Here is a 15,037-nt window from a genome sequence, read left to right as displayed (position 1 = left end):
TATTTTCAGGGGAGACGGGGTTTCACTGTGTTAGCCAGGATGGTCTGGATCTCCTGACCTCATGATGCAGCCGCCTTGGCCTCCCAAAGTTCTGGGATTACAGGTGTGAGCCACCGCGCCCGGCCCATTTCACTCACTTTTCTAATCTTTTTTTTTAATTTGAGAGAATTTCATTGTTGATGAGTTTTGCTCTGCCGCCCAGGCTGGAGTGCAGTGGCACCATCACAACTCATTGCAGCCACAACCTCCTCGGCTCAGGCGATCCTCTCAGCTCAGCCTCCTGAGGAGCTGGGAGCACAACTTCCTGGGCTCAGGTGATCCTCAGCTCAGCCTCCTGAGGAGCTGGGAGCACAGGTGCATGCCAGCACACCTGGCTAATTTTTAACTTTTTTGTAGAGACAGGGTCTCTCACTTTGTGGCCTAGGCTGGTCACTCATGGGTTTAAGTGATTCTTCCGACTTGGCCTTACAGAGTGCTGGGATAACCGGTGTGAGCTGCCATGCCTGGCCTCACTTTTCTAATGTTTTTTTTTTTTTTTTTGAGAGCCAGGATCTCCTTGTCTGTCGCCCAGGCAGGAGTATAGTGGCAAGATCATGACATACAGTGTTGACAAACAGATAATTATCTGTTTAAATATTTAAATTATTAAAGTATTATTTAAGTTATCTGTCCAAATATTTAATTACCTGTAGCTTTATAGGCACACAGCACCACAGCTGCCCAATTTTTAATTTTTTGAATGTTTTTAAAGATAAGAGTCTCCCTCTGTTGACCAGGCTGGTCTTAAACTCCTGATTTCAAGCAGTCCTCCCGCCTCAGCCTCTCAAAGTGCTGGGATTACACCCCTGAGCCACCGATCAGGCTCTAATATTTGAAATGGAAACGTTAAAACTAACTGGGCCCTCCCTTCCCGAGATTGGTTGGGATGATAATCTTCATTTCAGGGTTAGGGTGAGCTTGGAAATATTTTTAAATTTCATCAGGTAATTCTACTTGAAGCCATCTGAAATTGTATAGTTTATGAATGGAACTTCCTTCCACTGAAACTGTGACTGGACCCTTGCTAGCCAGCTGGTGGCTGGTACAGCTGCATCATCAGGAGCTGGTTAGAAATGCAAGTGCTCGGGCCCTGCCCTGGCCCTGTTGAGTGAGAACCTACGGTTAACAAGGCTCCAGGTGGCACTGCTGGCCGAGCAGGAGCACGAGACTACAGGCCCAGGCAGCTTTATGAGTTCCTGGCAAGGAGGAACCAGATACGGGTGTGTTCAGGGCATTTGCTCAGCAGCAGTGCAGAGTGACGCCCACCACAGCACTGGCCAGTGCCAGCCTCAATGTCCGTATCTGCCGGCGCCTGAGCTCACTGAGGCTCACCTGGTCTCATCAGGAGCTGCTGCCAGGCTTGTGTTAGAGACGAGGAGTGGCTCAGGTTTCCACACAGTCACTGCAGAGGATACAAGGCCTCCATTGCCAGTAAGAATGATTGTAGATGAATAAGCACACGGTGTTACAGTGGAGGAGGCAGGAGAAGGGGGCGGAGCTTAAGCTACCCCACACGCCATCTAGGAAAGGTCATCCTAAAAGGAAAAATACAGAACAAATGTTGATGAAAATGTGAAACTGAGCTGACAAATCAGAAATGGTATGTGATTATCCAAAATTTAAAAACCACCAATCCTAAAGGTTGACAAAGTTTCCAGACTTTCTGGAGAGCAGCCTGGCCCTTCGGCAGTCAGTGATGAAAATGCTCTTTCCCTTTGATGGTGTGTGGTTCTGCTGCAGGCAGCTGTCTGGAATGTGGCCTGCTCCAGGAAGTTCCGCATTGCTCCTGCCTGCACCAGGGAAGGATGCCAAGTGCTCGCGGAAGGGGGCGTGGTACGGGAAGGGGTGGAACATTTACAGTGATGCTGGGGAGAAGGGTACAAGAGGTAGAGAACTCATGGAGGTTCTTGGGCAGGGTGGTTTGGGGCCAGGAGCCTCCCAGAGTCCAAATGGAGTGCAGTTGAGGCAGGGGGTCTGCTGAGCCTTGCTAGGTAGGTATCACTGGGCCTCTGGTCAGGAGGGAAAACTGGCTCTAGATCCTGAGGGGCGTCCCAAGGTCCCAGCAGCCAAATCCAGATGAAACCACCCCTCCCCCGGGTTATGCACTTCATTACAAAAGTATAATCTCACTGCAAAAAAAAAACATAGAAATGCATAATTTTAAAAAGTCATCCTTAATCCTCCTACCCAGATATAACTCACAATTTGATGACTGTCCATCCAGTATTTTAATTCATCTTATATATCATTTATATGAAGACCTTTTTAAAGCAAAAATTGTAACCCACTCTGCCGTTACTAACTCAGGTTTTTGCTTAGTAATGTATCATCTATATTTCACTATGTTAAAAAAAAAAAAAAAAAAGCTACTTTTCCATCCTCTATACTATGCCTCCTTTGGAAGCAGTTGAAGATTCATTAGAATAATCTTTTATTTTTTTGAGATGGAGTTTTGCTCTTGATGCCCAGGCTGGAGTACAATGGTGCAATCTCGACTCACTGCAACCTCCACCTCCCGGATTCAAGCGATTCTCCTGCCTCAGCCTCCTGAGTAGCTGGGATTACAGGCGCCCGCCACCACGCCTGGCTAATTTTTCGTATTTTTAATAGAGTAGGGGTTATCACCATGTTGGATTCCTGACCTCACGTGATCCTCCTGCCTCAGTCTCCCAAAGTGCTGAGATTATAGGCATGAGCCACTGTGCCCAGCCAGAATAATCTTTAGAAGTGATTTTCGTGATCAAGGTACATGTTTCAAATTAACGTTCCAGAAAGATTTTCCACCAATTTACACTCCTAACAGTGTATTTTCTGTATTTTTTTTTTTTGGATGGTTGAAATTTATTCAACAACTATATGTAGGGTGCCTTGTCTTAAGCCAGGCAACTTTCCTAAAAGGAAAACCACATAAAGAGGGTTCTAACCAAGAGGCAGAGTGCCCTGACCCTTTGTTGTATGTCTGAAGTATAGAGAGAATGGTAATGTTGATGCTCTTGGCATGTTTCTTTGTAGTAAGATTGTTTAAAATAACATACACAGACATAAAATGTATGATGAAAATAGCACAGCACAGAAGAAAGGAGTAATGGAAGTGTACTGTCAAGATTCTTACACTATTACTTGAAGGCAGATAGTGATGAATTAAAGATGTAAAACATATATAAAAGTGTTAAGCAATTTTTAGGTATGAACCTTTAAAGCAATACAAAAATGTGAAACAGAAATAAAGAGCCAACGTAGGAGACAAAATAGAGTTCCAAGAATCCTGAAAAGGAAGGAAAAGGGAAGAGAGAACTTAGGAGATAGACAAATACAAAACAAAACAGTAGGTTCAAAATAACCATGTCAATAATTACATTTATTGCGTATCGTCTATCTTGCCTCGAACTAAAAGAAAAGCAAGCTAAACCCAAAGGAAGCAGAAGAAAGGAAATAATAAAGATGAGAATAGAAATAAATGAATAGAAAAATAATAGAGAAAATCAATAAAACCAATGGTTTGTTCTTTGAAAAGGTCAACAAAATTGACAAATCTTTAGCAAGTCCAAGGAAAAAAATGTTCAAATAACTAAAATCAAGAGTGAAAGAGGTGATGGTACAGATGACCTTACAGAATACAAAGTATCAGTGCCATGAATTGTAAGTCAACAGATTAACTTTGATAAAATGGAGAAATTCCTAGGACAAACAGACTGACTAGTAAGTAAAAGGATTAAATCTCCCAGCACTTTGGGAGACCGAGGCGGGTGGATCACGACGAGGTCAGGAGATCGAGACCACGGTGAAACCCCGTCTCAACTAAAAATACAAAAAAACTAGCCGGGCGTGGTGGCGGGCGCCTGTAGTCCCAGCTACTCCGGAGGCTGAGGCAGGGGAATGGCGTGAACCGGGGAGGCGGAGCTTGCAGTGAGCTGAAATCCGGCCACTGCACTCCAGCCTGGGCGACACAGCGAGACTCTTGTCTCAAAAAAAAAAAAAAAAAAACATTAAATCGGCCGGGCGCAGTGGCTCAAGCCTGTAATCCCAGCACTTTGGGAGGCCGAGATGGGCGGATCACAAGGTCAGGAGATCGAGACCATCCTGGCTAACATGGTGAAACCCCGTCTCTATTAAAAATACAAAAAACTAGCCGGACGACAAGGCGGGCGCCTGTAGTCCCAGCTACTCTGGAGGCTGAGGCAGGGGAATGGCGTGAACCTGGGAGGCGGAGCTTGCAGTGAGCCGAGATCTGGCCACCGCACTCCAGCCTGGGCGACAGAGCCAGACTCTGCCTAAAAAAAAAAAAAAAAGATTAAATCAGTAATCAAACTTTCAACAAAGAAAAGCCAAGGCATGTGAATCCTGCTAAACTTCTATAGGATTATCACCATCACAATTTTTTTTTTTTGACACAGAGTCTCACATAGACATAGTTACCAATAGAATAAAGGACAAAGTCCACATGATCATTTACAGATACAGAAAAAGCACTAGACAAAATCCAGCACCTTTTCAAGATAGAAAATAAGAATGAGAGGGGGCTGCTTCAGCCTGATAAACAGCATTGATGCAAAACCACAGCATTACCCGCTAAGGCTGGGAACAAAACAACAAGAATGCTCTTGCCACGTCTATTCCAACATTGCACTGGAAGTTACAAGCCAGGACAATTAAGCAAGAAAAGAAAGAAGGCGTCCAAATCGGAAAGGAAGAATCAAAACTCTCTAGTCACAGATGACATGAGTTATACCTAGAAAATCTGAAGGAATTTACACATGTAAAAAATCACCTATCAGAACTTATCAATGAGGTCAGCAAGGTTGCAGGATATTTGTTCAACATAGGGAAGCCAGTGTTTCTGTACACGGACAATCTGAACAACCTGAAAACGAAATTAAGAAAATAATTCCATTTACAATTGCATCAAAAAGAATGACATACATAGGAATAAAGTTAACAAAAGAAGGGCTATACTTGTGCACTGAAAACTACTAATACCTTGTTGAAAGGCATTGCAAACCTAAATATATAAATATCCAGCTTCATGGATTGGAAGATGGTATTAAGATAACTTTCCCAAACTGACTGATACAGTTAGGCTTTGTGTCTCCACTCAGATCTCATCTTGAATTGTAATCCCCCAGTCCCTACAGGTCAAGGGAGAGACCAGGTGGAGGTAATTGAATCATGGGAGCAATTTCCCCCATGCTATTCTTGTGAGAGTGAGTTCTCACAAGATCTGATGGTTTTATAAGGGGTTCTTTCCGCTTCACTTGACACTTCTTGCCGCCTGGTGAAAAAGATTCCTGCTTCCTCTTCGCCTTCCACCATGATTGTAAGTTTCCTGAGGTCTCCCCAGCCACACTGAATTGCGAGTCAATTAAACTTCTTTCCTTTTTAAAGCACCCAGGCTCGGGCAGTTCTTTATAGCAGTATGAAAACAGACAATATACTGATCTGCAGTGTTGAGAACGTGGAGAAATTGGAACCCCCATACATTGCTAGTGGGATTGTAAACAGGCACAGCCTTTATGAAAAACAGCTTGGCAGTTCCTCAAAATGTTGAACATAGGAGTTGACCTAGCAATTCTACTCCTAGGTCTATGCTCAAGAGAATTAAAAAAAAAAAAAAAAAAATCTGCACACGTAAACCTAATGTGTTCGTAGCATTGTTCATAAGAGCCAAAAAGTGGACACAAGCCAGATGTTCATCAGCTGATGAATGCATAAGCAAAACTGGTGAGTCCACACAGTATGACTTGGCAATAAAAAGGCACGAAGTGCTGACGCACTACCACGTGGATGAACCTTGACAATATGCTATAGGTGGAAGAAGGCAGACACAAAAGGCCACACATGGTGTGACTCCATTTATATGAAATGTCCTGAACAGGTAGGTCCATAGGGACATTAGCAGGAAACCATGCACAGCCATTTCCAGGAGCTTGAGGTGGGAGGAGGGGGATAGGTGAAAAAAGGAGTGACTGAAAATGAGTATAGGGTTTCTTTTGAAGGTGATTACAATGTTCTGAAATTAATTAGATAATCGTGATGGTTGTGCAAGTGTACCAAAAACTACTGAATTGCATACTTTAAACTGGTAAATTTTATGGTATGTGGGTTACATCTCAGCACAAATATGAGGAATCTCATGCATCCTCCTCTAAAATTACACTCAAAAAGCAAAAAGCACGAGCAAGGGAAAAAAGCAAATTGCCTACTGCAAAATTAAAAGACAGATATTGTTAGGCTGGATTATAAAGCCGTACACAACGATATACTACTGCTTATGAGAAATATAAAGACAAAAGTGAAAAGATGGAGAAAAATACGCCATGGTAATGCACACATCAAAATAAACCTGAAGCAGCTCTATTAATATTAGACAAGGGAGATCTCAGAGCAAAGAAAATTGCAAGGGACAAAGAGAGTCATTTGATAATGATAAAGGGGTCGTTCATTAAAAGGATATAACGATACTAAATACCCATGCACCTAATAACAGAGCTTCAAAATACAGGAAATATAGGAAGCAAAAATGGATAAAACTGCAAGGGGAAACAGACAAATCCACACTGGTAACTGGGGCTTTCAGTAACCCTCTCAGGAACAACGCACAGGTGTCCTCTCCCTTCTGTTTGGTATTACACTGTGGATTCTGGCCAGTGCAATAAGGCCAGAGAAAGAAAAGGCCTCCAGGGTGGAAAGGAAGAAGTCCTTCTTAACAGATTATATGTTTATGTAGAAAATCCCAAGAAGTCTACCACAAAGCTACTGGAACTAATAATTGAGTTTTGGGAAGGTAGCATTCTACAAAGTCAATATAGAAGAGTCAGTTGTATTTCTATATGCTAATAATGAACATTTGGAAAGGGAAATTTGGAAAACACCACCATCAATACATGAAATACTTGGGGGTACATTTGACAAAACATGAGCAAGCTCTGTGATTGAAAGCTACAAAACGTTGCTGTGAGAAATTAAAGATGTAAATAAATGAGAGATACACTGAGCAGATTGGAAGAGTTGATATTAAGACATCAGTTCTCTGGGCCGGGCGTGGTTGCTCAAGCCTGTAATCCCAGCACTTTGGGAGGCCGAGACGGGCGGATCACGAGGTCAGGAGATCGAGACCATCCTGGCTAACATGGTGAAACCCCGTCTCTACTAAAAAATACAAAAAACTAGCCGGGCGAGGTGGCGGGCGCCTGTAGTCCCAGCTACTCGGGAGGCTGAGGCAGGAGAATGGCGTAAACCCGGGAGGCAGAGCTTGCAGTGAGCTGAGATCCGGCCACTACACTCCAGCCTGGGAGACAGAGCGAGACTCCGTCTCAAAAAAAAAAAAAAAAAAAAAAAAAAAAGACATCAGTTCTCCCCAGGTTCATGTATAGAGTCAACACAATTCCTACCAAAATACCAGGAAGCCTCTTTTGGGAGAGTGGGGATAGGGCTAACATTGACAAGCTAGTTCTAAAAGTTATATGAAAATACAAAAGATCTAGCATAGCCAAAACAACTTTGGAAAAGTGCACCAAGCTACTCCTGATACCAAGAAATATTATAAAGCTACAGTAGCAAAGACAGTGTAGTATAGTCATAAATATAGACCTGTTGTAGATCCAGGGGAAACAGTAGAAAGTTCAGAAAGACTACACATTTATGGTCAATGGATTTCCAACAAAGGCACTGCAACAGTTCTATGGGGAAAGCATAATGATTTTTGGGGTGTGTGTGTGTGTGTGTTTTTATTTTTTTATTTTTTTTTTAAGATAGTCCCGCTCTGTCGCCCACACTGGAGTGCAGTGGCCATGATTTTAGCTCACAGCAGCCTCGACCTCCTGAGATCAAGGGATCCTCCCACCTTAGCCTCCTTAGTAGCTGGAACCACAGGCATGTGCCACTGCATGCATCTAATTTTTTATTTTTATTTTATTTACTTATTTATTTTGAGACAGAGTCGCACTCTGTCGCCCAGGCTGGAGTGCAGTGGCGCCATCACGGCTCACTGCAAGCTCCACCTCCCAGGTTCACGCCATTCTCCTGCTCCAGCCTCCCGAGTAGCTGGGACTACAGGTGCCCGCCACCACACCCAGCTAATTTTTTGTATTTTTAGTAGAGACATGGTTTCACCGTGTTAGCCAGGATGTCTCCTGGCTGTGGTGATCTGCCTGCCTCTGCCTCCCAAAGTGCTGGGATTACAGGCGTGAACCACTGCGCCCAGACTAATTTTTTATTTTTTGTAGAGATGGGGTCTTGCTGTGTTGTCCAGGCTGTTCTCTAACTCCTGCTCAAGAGCTCCTCCTGTCCCGGTCTCCCAGTGTTGGGATTACAGGCATAAGCCACCACACCGGCCCTATAAAGAAGCCTTATGTGGTAGGTGGAATAATTGTCCTCAAAGATTGCCATGTCCTAATCTCTGGACCTTGTGAATATGTCACTTTACATGACAAAAGGGACTTTGTAGATGTAAGTGCAGGATCTTGGATGGGGGATCCTGGATTATCTAGGTGGACACAATCTAATCCCATGAGCCCTTAAAAGTCAAGTCTATTCGGCCGGGCGCGGTGGCTCAAGCCTGTAATCCCAGCACTTTGGGAGGCCGAGACGGGCAGATCACGAGGTCAGGAGATCGAGACCATCCTGGCGAACACGGTGAAACCCCGTCTCTACTAAAAATACAAAAAACTAGCCGGGCGAGGTGGCGGGCGCCTGTAGTCCCAGCTACTCGGGAGGCTGAGGCAGGAGAATGGCGTAAACCCGGGAGGCGGAGCTTGCAGTGAGCTGAGAGCCGGCCACTGCACTCCAGCCTGGGCGACAGAGCGAGACTCTGTCTCAACAAAAAAAAAAAAAAAAAAAAAAAGTCAAGTCTATTCTTTGGCTATGGTTGGTCAGAGAATGATGTGATGGAAGGAAGGACAGGCAGGAGAGGGACTCAAGCCCCCCATTCCTGGGGTTGAGGACGGCATGAGCCAAGATGGGGGAAGCCTCTGTAGGCTGAGAGGATGGACAGCAGGGAAGCAGAGACCTCAGTGCTACAACTGCATGAAACAATTCTGCCAGTAGCTCCTGTGGGCAAGGAGGGAGCCGAATTCTGCCCTGGAGCTTCTGGAAAGGAAGGCAGCCCTGCTGACACCCTGACTTCAGCCAAGAGAGCCCCTGTATCAGATGTCTGACCTACGGGACTGTGATGAAATACATTTGTGTTATTTTAATTCTCTAGAACTGTGGTCATTTGTTACGGCAGCACTAGAAAACTGACGCATGTTGTAACTCTATGATCAGGAACGACCCCATTTAACAATGAGCAAAAGATGTGAACAGACGCTTTACCAAAGAAGATTTATGGATGACAGATAAGTGGGTGAAAAGATGTTCAACATCAGTAGTCATCAGGTGAGTGGAAGAGCCACAATGAGATACAGAGTCACCAGAATGGCTAAAAGGAAATAGACCACGCCCACACTGGCCCGGATATGCAGCCCCTGCCAACTCCCCTGCACAGCCAGGAGGAATGCAGAATGGTGCAGCGATTTGGAAACAGTTTGTCAGCCTCTTAGACAATGAATGGTTTATCTCCCATATGAACTGACCACATCACCCTTGCTATTTGCCCAAGAGAAACAAAATAATGTCAAAGACTTGTCCATGACTGCTCATAGCAGCTCTATTCATAATAGTCAAAAATTGCAGAAAGGGGCTGGGGGTGATGGCCCACATTTGTAATCCCAGCACTTTCAGAGGGCAGGAGGATGACTTGAGGCCAGGAATTCCAGACCAGCCTGGGAAACACGGTGAGACACTATCTCTACAAAAATTCTTAAAAATTAGCCACTTGTGTTTGTGCATGCCTGTAGACCCAGCTACCCAGGAGGGTGAGATGGGAGGATCACTTAAACCCATGAGGTTGAGGCTGTGGTGAGTTACGATGGAGGCACTGCACTCCTGCCTGGGTGACACAGCAAGACCCTGGTTTTTTGTTTGCTTGTTTGTTTTAAGACAGGGTCTTGCTCTGTTGCCCAGGCTGGAGTGCAGCGGCACGATCTCAGCTCACTGCAACCCCCACCTCCTGGGTTCAAGTGATTCCCCTGCCTCAGCTTCCCAAGTAGCTGGGATTACAGGTGCCCACCATCACGCCCAGCTAATTTTTGTATTTTTAGTAGAGATGGGGTTTCCCCATGCTGGCCAGACTAGCCTTGAACTCCTGACCTCAGGTGATCTGCCTGCCACGGCCTCCCAAAGTGCTGGGATTACAGGCGTGAGCCACCACGCCTAGCCAAGACTCTGTCTTTAAACAAACAAAAAAATGAAAAACAATTCTGATGTCCATAAAGGACAGAGAAATAAATGGTGTTATTTGCATACAATGGAAAACGATTTAGCAACTAAAAAGGATGGGTTATTGATGGATAAATCTCAAAGAAATTATGTGGAGTAGTGTGACAAACAATTTTCCCTTTATATAAAATTCTATAAAATACAAAGAAATATATTTTGACAAAAAACATACCGGTGGTTGCCGGTGGGTGGCTGGAGACTGAAGGTGGGGGGGATTCCAAAGAAGAGGGAAACTTTGAGGATGATGGAAATGGTCACCATCTAAATCGTAGAGCTGGTTCACAGACATTCGTATGTCAAAACGGATCAATTTGCACGTTTTAAATATGTGTGGTGCATTGTCCATGGATTATACTCTCTCATGTGGGCATCGCCGACAGGAGTCCTGTCTATTTCAGTCACCATTTCATCCAAGTCCTGGAACAGAGCCTGACCCAGAGCGGATGCCCAGCACACGTGGGGAGGAACAATGAGTGTCCGGCTCCCACGCATGGTTCTGACTGTGCTTCCAGCCCGGAGGCTCTGCTCTTTCCACAAACCCTTTTCCTTGTGAGGCAGCTGGAATCATTCTGTTGCCTGCATTCCCGGTTCCCGACGTCACACCGGGTTGTTCGTGAGGCCAAGGGAGCAGCTGTAGGTGCCACCACAGAAGTCCGTCTTCTCTGCTAATGCTGAGCTTTTTTCCCTCTTGTCCCTGGCATGTATATAACCAGCCTGTTCACATTCCACCCTCTCACCTGGGCCTTCCCTCCGGCCCTCACCCACCATAATCCTGGTCATGTGGCCTTCTGCAGGCAGGCGTGGGGGTGGGGTGGTATAGGGGCACCATCCCTTGTCCTAGCTCCTCTCTGTGTCTTCACCAGATCAGGAGGAGCAGGCATAAGACCCACAGGGCCCCACAGTGGCCGCCAGAGGGCTTCTCTGCAGGCCATGTCACGGATCATTGATCTCATTGATTTGCAACAAGGAAAGCTGTGCAGTTGTGGAGACACACCTGGGGGCTGCCGCCAGCCAGCACTGATTCCTCCTTGGAGTGGGCTGGGAAGGCAATCATCTTCAGAACGCTAAGGACCTGTGGGCTCCACGCTGGGCCTTTGGCTAATGTCTTACACTTGAAGAGTCTCTGCTGGTTTCTCTCATCAGCCCCGGCTTTCTCATCCATTCCCCACCAGGCAAGGAAAGAAAGGAAGTGTTTCTATTAATCGATAACAGTGTAAACGGGGAAGAACGCACCACCCCCTGCAGGACCGGCCACAGAATTTGCCGAGGGCCTCTCACAAAATGGAAGGCTGTGGGGCCCCCTGTTCAAAAGCTAGTCACAATTTCAAGATGGTGACCGTGGAGCCCCAAACCCAGCTGCAGCCTGCTGAGCTCCGGGCCTGTGGGCCTGCATGGGTCACACCTATGAAGCTGGCCCAGCCACACGCAGTGACTCATTGCCCGGTACATCAGCCAAGAGCGTTTCATCACCCACAGCAGGCCTTGTTTTAGAGGCTGGGCTGGGAGAGATAGGAGGGGGCTGAGCCACAAGACCCCCAGGATGTCTTCTCCCAGGGCAGAGGGTGCCAGCTTGAATGCTCCTAGGCACTAGGATATCTCCACTACAAGGCTCCCTGGGGTCCACATCCACATTGCTTTATTTTTATTTATTTGAGACCGACTTTCACGCTTGTTGCCCAGGGTGGAGTGCAGTGGCATGATCTCGGCTCACCACAACCTCCGTCTCCTGGGTTCAAATGATTCTCCTGTCTCAGCCTACTGAGTAGCTGGGATTACAGGCATGCGCCACCACGCCTGGCTAATTTTGTATTTTTAGTAGAGACGGGGTTTCTCCATGTTGGTCAGGCTGGTCTTGAACTCCCAACCTCAGGTGATCCGCCCACCGAGCCCTCCCAAAGTGCTGGGATTACAGGCGTGAGCCACCGCACTGGCCTATTGCTTTAAAATTCACCTAATAGGGTCCCACCGAGGCAGGGCCTGTACCAGGCACTGGTGAGAAAACAGATGAAGCTATCTCGTCTGCTGCCTTGAGGTGCCCCCAGGCCAGCATCTCACTTGATGGGCTGTGCTGTGTGGACCCCCCTATGAGGAGACCCCTGGCCTCTCAGAGGATGGAAACGACTCCTCTCCCCACCCCGACCCTGTCCCTTCCCACACAGGGAGCATGTCCCACTCCACGCCATCATCGTCACTCAGGACTCCTGATAGCCCTGTCCTATGGTCTGAAGGTTTGTGTCCCCCCACAAATTCCTATGTTGAACCCTAATCCTCAATGACATGGTTTTAAGAGGTGGGGCTGACCGGACACAGTGCCTCACGCCTGTAATCCCGGCACTTTGAGAGGCTGAGGCAGGTGAATCACCTGAGATCAGGAGTTCAAAACCAGCCTGGCCAACATGGTGAAATCCCATCTCAATTAAAAATGCAAATAAACTAAAATACAAATACAACTAAAGATCCAATTAACCAGGCGTGGTGGCAGATGCCTGTAATCCCAGCTACTCGAGAGGCTGAGGCAGGAGAATCACTTGAACCCGGGAGGCAGAGGTTGCAGTGAGCCAAGATTGCACCACTGCACTCCAGCCTGGGTGACAAGAGTGAAACTCGGTCTCAAAAAACAAAAAACAAAACAAAACAAAACAAAGAGGTGGGGCTATGTTGGGAGGTGATGAGTCAGTCCCGAGGGCCCGCCATCCTCAGTGGCATTCAGCGTTCAAGGGAGCTTGTCTTTGCCTTCCACCACGATGATGGAGAGTGCGCTGTTCATGATGCAGAGAGCAGCCCTCACCAGACACAGAACCTGCCTCCATCTTGGACTTCCCAGCCTCCAGCCCTGTGAGAAATCCATTTCTGTGTTTATAAATTACCCAGTCTCGAGTATTTTGTTATAGCAGCCAAGGAAGGGTCAGATGCTACAAGGGGCTAAGGCTACAGTGGCCCTGCCGGGCTGGGCGGTGGCACAGAAGGTGAGGACACTGATGGCCGGTCCAGGCTGGCCGAGGCCACCACTCTCCATCAACCCTGCCTAACCGTCTTGGGTGTCAACTGCAGACCTGGTGGGCCTGGCAGAGTGTTAGGGGAGGATGCCCTCAGCCCCGAGGCCAGGAACGCTGCCGGCCTCAAGATAAATGTCCCTGCTTCTTAGCCCCACATGGGACTAGGATGAGGAGAGGAAGTAACATCTGTTATTGTCACTACTACGTCCACCTTACAGAGGAACTTTAGGGCGCAAGATGACTTAGTGATGTCAATCTGGATGGTAAAAGTGGCACGTGGGGGTCAGACCCTGGCCTGTGACGTGGCAGAAGGGCAGTGTCTGCTTCTATAAAAGCTGACCCAGAAGACAACAGCACTGGTCACCCAGGTAGACACACTGCCCCCCAGGAACGTCATGCTGCTCCCCGGGGAAGTCACTGCACTTTCTGCTCCTGGTTTTCAGGAAGGTGTTAAAAGTAATCCATCGCTCTGCAGAGGACTTCAAGGCTGGCCTTTTTTTTTTTTTTTTTTTTTGAGATGGAGTCTCCGTCGCCCAGGCTGGACTGCAGTGGCGCGATCTCAGCTCACTGCAACCTCTGCCTCCCGGATTCAAGCAATTCTTCTGCCTCAGCCTCCTGAGTAGCTAAGATTATAGGCGCCCGCCACCACGCCCGGCTAATTTTTGTATTTTTAGTAGAGATGGGGTTTTGCCATGTTGGTCAGGCTGGTCTTGGACTCCTGACCTCGTGATCAGGAGGCCTTGGCCTTCCAGAGTGTTGGGATTGCAGGCGTGAGTCTCCATGCCTGGCCTTTTTTTTTTTTTTTTTTTTTTTTGAGATGGAGTCTCACTCTGTCGCCCAGGCTGGAGTGTAGTTGCGCAATCTTGGCTCACTGCAACCTCTGTCTCCCGGGTTCAAGTGATTCTTGTGCCTCAGTCTTCTGAGTAGCTGGGACTACAGGCACACACCACCATGCCCAGCTAATTTTTTTTTTTTTTTTTGAGACAGTCTCACTTTGTCACCAGGCTAGAGTGCAGTGGCGCGATCTTGGCTCACTGCAACCTCCACCTCCCAGGTTCAAGCAGTTCTCCTGCCTTAGTCTCCCGAGTCCAAGTAGCTGGGACTACAGGTGTGCACCACCACACCCAGCTAATTTTTGTATTTTCAGTAGAGACAGGGTTTCACCATGTTGGCCTGGCTGCTCTCGATCTCTTGACCTCAAGTGATCTGCCCGCCTTGACCTCCCAAAGTGCTGGGATGACAGGTGTGAGCCACTGCGCCCAGCCTAGGCTGGCCACTTCTTTGGCCCCACTAATTCTAAATGATAAAATGAAGTGTCTGACTAGCTAAGGGCAGTGATTTCTCCTGGTATTAGTTCAATAAAATGGACTTCTTTCCCTTTCTTTGGGCTCGCCAGGGAGAACGTGGGCCTGAAATCCTCTCTAACTGCATCACTTGGGGACAGATTTCTGGCCCCTGCCTATGGTCTTAGGCCCCAGTGTTGGAAGGCCCCTTCCTTCCAGGCTCCTGTTGTCTACACAGCCCTGGGGGCCACATCTCCCACCACATGCCTGACACCAGGCCCCACTGGACATTCCCCAGTCACCTTAGACATGGGGGAGGCAGGAGTGTGAGCATGAATGGGAGGGGAGGAGGGGAGGGGAGGTGAGGAGGGGAGGGGAGGTGAGGTGGGGAGGGGAGGTGAGGTG

The sequence above is a fragment of the Trachypithecus francoisi genome, unplaced genomic scaffold (assembly GCF_009764315.1).
Source record: "Trachypithecus francoisi isolate TF-2019V2 unplaced genomic scaffold, Tfra_2.0 Lachesis_group20, whole genome shotgun sequence".
Lineage (NCBI taxonomy): Eukaryota > Metazoa > Chordata > Mammalia > Primates > Cercopithecidae > Trachypithecus > Trachypithecus francoisi.
Note: the sequence above shows the minus strand (reverse complement) of the source record.